The sequence below is a fragment of the Arachis ipaensis genome, chromosome B5 (assembly GCF_059453495.1).
Source record: "Arachis ipaensis isolate K30076 ecotype BB chromosome B5, ASM5945349v1, whole genome shotgun sequence".
Lineage (NCBI taxonomy): Eukaryota > Viridiplantae > Streptophyta > Magnoliopsida > Fabales > Fabaceae > Arachis > Arachis ipaensis.
The window spans coordinates 124,772,929-124,781,494 of record NC_142440.1 but is presented as its reverse complement, the minus strand read 5'-3'; the positions used below and the strand labels follow the sequence as shown (position 1 = coordinate 124,781,494).

General features: G+C 39.0%; 1 non-coding gene across 1 annotated transcript; it reads left to right on the top strand.

Moving 5' to 3' along the window:
* The first annotated feature begins 1,894 nt into the window (after positions 1-1,894).
* LOC148565678 (small nucleolar RNA R71) lies at positions 1,895-2,002 on the top strand. Its single transcript, XR_015885379.1, has one exon. It is a non-coding gene; the product is annotated as a small nucleolar RNA R71 (small nucleolar RNA).
* The last annotated feature ends 6,564 nt before the right edge of the window (positions 2,003-8,566 follow it).

Genomic DNA, 8,566 nt, shown 5'->3' with positions numbered 1-8,566 from the left:
CAGATGCTCCTCCAGGGTGTGATTTTTCTTCTGCTGTTTTTGATTCCGTTTTCAATTTTTTTTGTTTATTTTGTGACTCCACATGATCATTAACCTAAGAAAACATGAAAAACAAAAATAATAGAATTAGATAAATAAACATTGGGTTGCCTCCCAATAAGCGCTTCTTTAATGTCAATAGCTTGACAGTGGGCTCTCATGGAGCCTCACAGATGTGCAGAGCTTTATTGAGACTCCTCAACACCAAACTTGGAGTTTGGACATGGGAGTTCAACACCAAACTTAGAGTTTGGATATGGCCTCCCAACACCAAACTTAGAGTTTGATTATGGGGGTCTGGTTGACTCTGTAGTGAGAGAAGCTTTTCATGCTTCCTCTCTATGGTTGCAGAGAGAGATCCTTGAGTTTTAAACACAAGGTTGTCCTCATTCAATTGAAGGATCAATTCTCCTCTGTCCACATTAATCACAGCTCTTGCTGTGGCTAGGAAAGGTCTTCCTAGGATGATGGATTCATCCTCTTCCTTTCCAGTATCCAAGATTATGAAATCAGCAGGGATGTAAAGGCCTTCAACCTTTACTAGCACATCCTCTACCTGTCCATAGGCCTGTTTTCTTGAATTGTCTGCCATCTCTAATGAGATTTTAGCAGCTTGCACCCCATAGATTCCCAGTTTCTCTATTACAGAGAGGGGCATGAGGTTTATACCTGAACCCAGGTCACACAGAGCTTTAAAGATCATGGTGCCTATTGTGCAAGGTATTAAGAACTTTTCAGGATCCTGTTTCTTCTGAGGCAATGTCAGTTGATCCAGATCACTTAGTTCATTGGTGAACAAGGGAGGTTCATCTTCCCAAGTCTCATTGCCAAATAGTTTGACATTCAGCTTCATGATTGCACCAAGGAACTTGGCAGCTTGCTCTTCAGTAACATCCTCATTCTCTTCAGAAGAGGAATACTCATCCGAGCTCATGAAGGGCATAAGGAGGTTTAATGGAATCTCTATGGTCTCTAGATGAGCCTCAGATTCCCTTGGTTCCTCAGAGGGAACCTCCTTATTGATCACTAGACATCCCAGGAGGGCTTTCTCCTTGGGATTCACGTCCTCCTCTCCCTCTTTGGGTTCGGCCATTTTGGTTATGTCAATGGCCTTGCACTCTCCTTTTGGATTTTCTTCTGTATTGCTTGGGAGAGTACTAGGAGGGATTTCAGTGATCCTTTTACTCAGCTGGCCCACTTGTGCTTCCAAATTTCTAATGGAAGACCTTGTTTCATTCATGAAACTTATAGTAGCCTTAGACAGATCAAAGACTAAGTTTGCTAAATTTGAAGTATTTTGTTCAGAGTTCTCTGTCTGTTGCTGAGTTAATGATGGAAAAGGCTTGCTATTGCTAAACCTGTTTCTTCCACCATTATTAAAGCCTTGTTAAGGCTTTTGCTGATCCTTCCATGAGAAATTTGGATGATTTCTCCATGATGAGTTATAGGTGTTCCCATAAGGCTTACCTAAGTAATTTACTTCTGCTATTGCAGGGTTCTCAGGATCATAAGCTTCTTCTTCGGAAGATGCCTCTTGAGTACTGTTGGATGCAGCTTGCATTCCATTCAGACTCTGAGAAATCATATTGACTTGCTGAGTCAATATTTTATTCTGAGCCAATATGGCATTCAGAGTATCAATTTCAAGAACTCCTTTCTTCATAGGCATCCCATTACTAACAGGATTCCTCTCAGAAGTGTACATGAACTGGTTATTAGCAACCATGTCAATGAGTTCTTGAGCTTCTGCAGGCGTTTTCTTTAGGTGAATGGATCCACCTGCAGAAGTATCCAATGACATCTTAGCTAAGTCAGACAGACCATCATAGAATATGTTCAGGATGGTCCATTCTGAAAGCATGTCAGAAGGACACTTTTTGGTCAGTCCTTTGTATCTCTCCCAAGCTTCATAGAGGGATTCACCTTCCTTCTGTCTGAAGGTTTGAACATCCACTCTAAGCTTACTCAGCTTTTGAGGAGGAAAGAACTTGGCTAAGAAAGCCTTGACCAGCTTATCCCAAGAGTTCAGGCTGTCTTTAGGTTGAAAATCCAACCATATTCTAGCTCTGTCTCTTACAGCAAAAGGGAAAAGCATGAGCCTGTAGACTTCAGGATCCACTCCATTAGTCTTAACAGTATCACATATCTGCAAGAATTCAGTTAAGAACTGAAAAGGATCTTCAGATGGAAGTCCATGAAACTTGCAGTTTTGCTGCATCAGAGAAACTAGCTGAGGTTTCAGCTCAAAATTGTTTGCTCCAATGGTGGGAATGGAGATGCTTCTTCCATGTAAATTGAAATTAGGTGCAGTAAAGTCACCAAGCATCCTCCTTTCATTATTATTGGGTTTGGCTGCCATCTCCTTTACTTGTTCGAAATTTTCAATCAAGTTGTCTCTGGATTGTTGTAATTTAGCTTCTCTTAGTTTCCTCTTCAGAGTCCTTTCAGGTTCTGGATCAGCTTCAACAAGAATGCCTTTTTCCTTGTTCCTACTCATAAGAAAGAGAAGAAAACAAAAGAAAAGAAAAGGAATCCTCTATGCCACAGTAAAGAGGTTCCTTATTGTTAGTAGAAGAAAAGAAGAAGAGAAAAATCTGAACTCAGAAAGAGAGAGAGGGTTCGGATTTTTGGTGGGTGAGGGAGAGATGTTAGTGGATGAATAAATAAATAGAATAAGATGAGAGAGAGAGAATTTTCGAAAATAATTTTTTGAAAAAGAGTTAGTGATTTTCGAAAATAATTTTTGAAAAAGGTTAGTAGTTTTTCGAAAAAAATAAAATAATTAGTTAAATCAAAAAGAAATTTTGAAAAAGAGGGAAGATATTTTCGAAAATTAGAGAGAGAAAGTTAGTTAGGTAATTTTGAAAAAGAGAAGAAACAAACAAAAAGTTAGTTAGTTAGTTAGTTAAAATAAATTTTTGAAAAGATAAGAAGTTAGGAAGTTAGAAAAGATATTTTGAAATCAAATTTTTGAAAAAGGTAAGATAAGAAGATATTTTTGAAAAGATATGATTGAAATTAGTTTTGAAAAAAGATTTGATTTTTTTAAAATCACAATTAATGACTTGATTCACAAGAAATCACAAGATATGATTCTAGAATTTAAAGTTTGCATCTTTCTTAACAAGCAAGTAACAAACTCGAAATTTTTGAATCAAAACATTAATTGATGATGTTATTTTCGAAAATCATGAAGTAAAGATAAGAAAAAGATTTTTGAAAAATATTTTTGGAATTTTCGAAAATAACTAAGAAATTTGAAAAAGATTTGATTTTTGAAAAAGATAAGATTTTCAAATCGAAAATTTGATTTGACTCATAAGAAACAACTAGATTTTTAAAATTTTTTGAAAAAGTCAACTCAAATTTTCGAATTTGATGAGAGAGAGAGGGGAAGATATTTTTTTGATTTTTGAATTTTTAATGATGAGAGAGAAAAACATGAAAATTATGCAATGCATGAAATTTTTAGATCAAAACCATGAATGCATGCAAGAATGCTATGAATGTCAAGATGAACACCAAGAACACTATGAAGAACATGATGAACATCAAGAACATATTTTTGAAAAATTTTTTTTAATGCAAAGAAAACATGCAAGACACCAAACTTAGAATTCTTTAATGCTTAGACACTAAGAATTCAAGAATGCATATGAAAAACATGAAAAGACACAAAACATGCAAATGCAAAGATCAAACAAGAAGACTTACCAAGAACAACTTGAAGATCATGAAGAACACCATGAATGCATGAAATTTTCAAAAAAAATGCAAGATGCACATGCAATTGACACCAAACTTATGATATGACTCAAGACTCAAACAAGAAACACAAAAATTATTTTTGATTTTTATGATTTTCTAAATTTTTTTTGGATTTTTATTTTATATTTTTTGAAAATTATTTTGAAAAAGAAAAATAAGGATTCCAAAATTTTTAATATGAATTCCAGGAATCTTATGCTCTTTAGTCTAAAGCTTCAGTCCAGGAATTAGACATGGCTCACTAGCCAGCCAAGCTTTCAATGAAAGCTCCGGTCCAAAACACTAGACATGGCCAATGGCCAGCCAAGCTTCAGCATATAACAGGTGGATCATGAACAGTAGTAGGCGGATTAGCACCAACCAGCTTGCTCTTGATAACAAATTGGAAGACTCAGTCCAAATGAATTTAGACATGGCTTTACAGCCAGCCAGGCTTCACATGCTTCATGAAACACTAGAATTCATTCTTAAAAATTTTGAATAAAATTTTTTTTTGAAAACATTTTTATTTTTTTTCGAAAACAGATGAGAAATTTTTGAAAGATTTTTGAAAAATTTTTGAAAATAAAATAAAAAGAAAATTACCTAATCTGAGCAACAAGATGAACCGTCAGTTGTCCAAACTCGAACAATCCCCGGCAACGGCGCCAAAAACTTGGTACGCGGAATCGTGATTTCACTTTAATTATGTAAAATTCATTGCTCTTTCTTTCCCTGGCAATGGCGCCAAAAACATGATGCCAATACCATGGTTCACAACTCCGTGTAACTAACTAGCAAGTGCACTGGGTCGTCCAAGTAATACCTTACGTGAGTAAGGGTCGAATCCCACGGAGATTGTTGGTATGAAGCAAGCTATGGTCACCTTGTAAATTTCAGTCAGGCAGATATAAAATAGTAATTGGGTTTTCGAAAATAGATAATAGAATAAGGATAGAAATACTTATGTAAATCATTGGTGAGAATTTCAGATAAGCGTATGGAGATGCATTCGTTCCTCTGAACCTCTACTTTCCTGCTATCTTCATCCAATCAGTCTTACTCCTTTCTATGGCTGGCTTTATGTAATGCATCCCATTGTCAATGGCTACTTTCGGTCTTCTCTCGGGAAAATGATCCAAATGCCCTGTCACGGCACGGCTAATCGTCTGGAGGCATCACCCTTGTCAATGGTTGCATCCTATCCTCTCAGTGAAAATGGTCAACGCACCCTGTCACGGCACGGCTATTCATCTGTCGGTTCTCGATCATACTGGAATAGGATTCACCCTCCTTTTGCGTCTGTCACTAACGCCCAGCAATCGCGATTTTGAAGCTCGTCACAGTCATTCAATCATTGAATCCTACTCAGAATACCACAGACAAGGTTTAGACTTTCCAGATTCTCTTGAATGCCGCCATCATTCTAGCTTACACCACGAAGATTCTGATTAAGAGATCTAAGAGATACTCATTCAATCTAATGTAGAACGGAAGTGGTTGTCAGGCACGCGTTCATAGGGAATGATGATGATTGTCACGTTCATCACATTTAGGTTGAAGTGCGAATGAATATCTTAGAAGCGAAATAAGATGAATTGAATAGAAAACAGTAGTACTTTGCATTAATCTTTGAGAAACAGCAGAGCTCCACACCTTAATATATGGAGTGTAGAAACTCTACCGTTAAAAATACATAAGTGAAAGGTTCAGACATGGCCGAGATGGCCAGCCCCTCTGATCTAAGAACCAGACGTCCAAAGATGTAAAATACACTAGTAAAATGTCCTATTTATAATAAACTAGCTACTAGGGTTTACATGAGTAAGTAATTGATGCATAAATCTACTTCTGGGGCCCACTTGGTGTGTGCTTGGGCTGAGCTTTAACTTTCCACGTGCAGAGGCCATTTGTGGAGTTGAATGCCAGGTTTTGATCCATTTCTGGCGTTCAACTCTGGTTTTGGATCCTTTTCTGGCGCTGGACGCCAGAATTGGGCAGAGAGCTGGCGTTGAACGCCAGTTTGCGTCATCTAAACTTGGCCAAAGTATGGACTATTATATATTGCTGGAAAGCCCTAGATGTCTACTTTTCAACGCAATTGGAAGCGCGCCATTTTGAGTTCTGTAGCTCCAGAAAATCCATTTGGAGTGCAGAGAGGTCAGAATCCAACAGCATCAGCAGTCCTTCTTCAACCTCTGAATCTGATTTTTGCTCAAGTCCCTCAATTTCAGCCAGAAAATACCTAAAATCACAGAAAAACACATAAACTCATAGTAAAGTCCAGAAATGTGAATTTAACATAAAAACTAATGAAAACATCCCTAAAAGTAACTAGATTGTACTAAAAACATACTAAAAACAATGACAAAAAGCGTATAAATTATCCGCTCATCAGTCTACAAGCTCATGCTCTTTCTGTTTGCAGCGAGGGACAAAGCAAAGCAGTGGCTTGATTCTCAGCTCAAGGAGAGCCTGGACACGTGGGATAAGGTGGTCACTGGATTTCTGACCAAATTTTTTCTACCTTAGAAGCTGACTAAGCTTAGGGTGGATGTCCAGACTTTCAAACAGAAAGATAGAGAGTCCCTCTATGAGGCCTGGGAGAGATACAAGCTAATGATCAGGAGGTGCCCTATTGACATATTTTCTAAATGGACCAGGCTATAGATCTTTTACGATGGCCTCTCTGAGATGGCGAATATGTCACTGGACAACTCTGCAGGTGGTTCCTTGCATATGAGGAAGACGCCTGAAGAGGCGAATGAGCTTATTGAGATGGTTGCCAATAACCAGTATCTTTAAACTTCTGAAAGGAACCCTGTGAACACAGGGACTACTCAAAGGAAAGGAGTCATGGAGGTGGACACACTGGATGCTATCTTGGCTCAAAACAAGATTATGTCCCAGCAAATTAGCATGGTCTCTCAGCATTTAACAGGGATGCAAGTCTCAGCTGTCAACACTCAAGAGGCATCCTATGACATGACTGGGAGCTACAACCAAGGAGATGCTTATGGCTATGCTCAACCCACCACTGAGCAAGTAAATTACATGGAAAACTCCTCCAGAAATCCCACCAATGATTCATATTCGAATACTTTCAATCAGAGATGGAGGAATCACTTTAACTTTGGGTGGTAGGAGCAGCCACAAAGGTCCCAACAGAGCTTCAACAACATCCAGGGTGGAATAAATCAGAATAGATTTAACAATCTACAGTTCCAACCCTCTCAGCAGCAACATGAACACCCTTAGAGCCAAGATACTCCTGACTTAGCCACAATAGTCTCTGAACTTTTCAAGACTACTCACAGCTTTATGAAGGACACAAGAGCTTCAATTCGGAACTTGGAAATACAAGTGGGTTAGTTAAGTAAGAGGATAACTGAGAGGCCTCCTAACACTTTTTCCAGTAACACGGAGGTGAATCCAAGAGAAGAGTGTAAGGCCCTTGCCATGGCCAAGGAGGCTGAGCCTAAAGAGGTGCATGCTGCTAAGAAATTGAAGGAAGAAAAGGCTCAAGAAGAGGCTGGAAGCACAATGTTACACGCCCCATTGGTGGCACAAGAGCCTGAAGTACAACCCCCTCAGAAACCTCAAGAGGAGACCAAGGATGAGCAGTTGACTCAATTCTTGGAAATATTTAAAAAGCTATACATCAATATTCCTCTTGCTGAGGTATTGGAGAAGATGCCTCTTTATATGGCCTTCATGAAAGGCATACTCTCTAAGAAAAAGGCCTTAAAGGGAGATGAAACTCTGGTCTTAACCAAGGTGTGCAGTGCATTGATTCAGAGGAAGCTACCTAAGAAGATGCCAAACCCCGAAAGCTTCCTGATTTCCTGTACCATTGGGAATATTACTTTGGAGAAAGCACTGTGTGACCTTGGTTCAAGCATAAATCTGATGCCTCTGTCTGTAATGAAGAAGCTGGGAATCCAAGAAGCATAGGCAACAAGGATATCCCTGCAAATGGCTAACAAGTCTCTGAGGCAACCATATGGGCTAGTGGAGAACGTATTGGTCAAGGTTGGAGAGCTCTTCCGCCCTACTGATTTTGTGATGCTTGACATTAGAGAGGATATAGACGACTCCATCATCCTAGGAAGGCCATTCCTAGCCACTAGAAGAGCCCTAATTGATATTGAGAGAGGCGAATTGGTGATGAGGTTACATGAGGATTAGATGGTTTTCAAGATTTTGAAACCTCTACCACTCTCTGACAAAAAAAGTACCTGCATACAGAGCTCAGTGCTTAAGCCTTCTCACCTAGTGGAAAGCCATACAGTACCCCCTGACATCAAACCTAAGTTTGGTGTTGGGCATTCACCACCCACCAAAGATAGAGGAGGCTCCAAGAAGAAAGTACCTAAGGGCTAGAGGAACAAGAAGATTCCTACTGAGGACTTCTCACCTGGCATGAAGGTGGTGCTTACAAGAAGCCCAGTAGTACCACACACTGTGAACAAGATCCTATCTCTGAAATATGTTGAGTCAATTCATGTGAGCATAGGAAAGAAGTTCACAATGAGGGGTGAAGATCTGAGCCCCTATGATCCTCCTCCTTAGAGGAGCTGACCATCAAGCTAGTGACGGTAAAGAAGCGCTTGTTGGGAGGCAACCCAACCATAAGTACCTTTTAGTTTATTCTTATTTTTATTTTAGTTTAATCTCATTTTATTTCTCATTGATTTTCATAGTTTTCCTAGGTTTTCTAATGTTTGTGATCATGTGTAGCACTTAGAACAGAGACAGGAAGACTTAGACAGAAAAATAG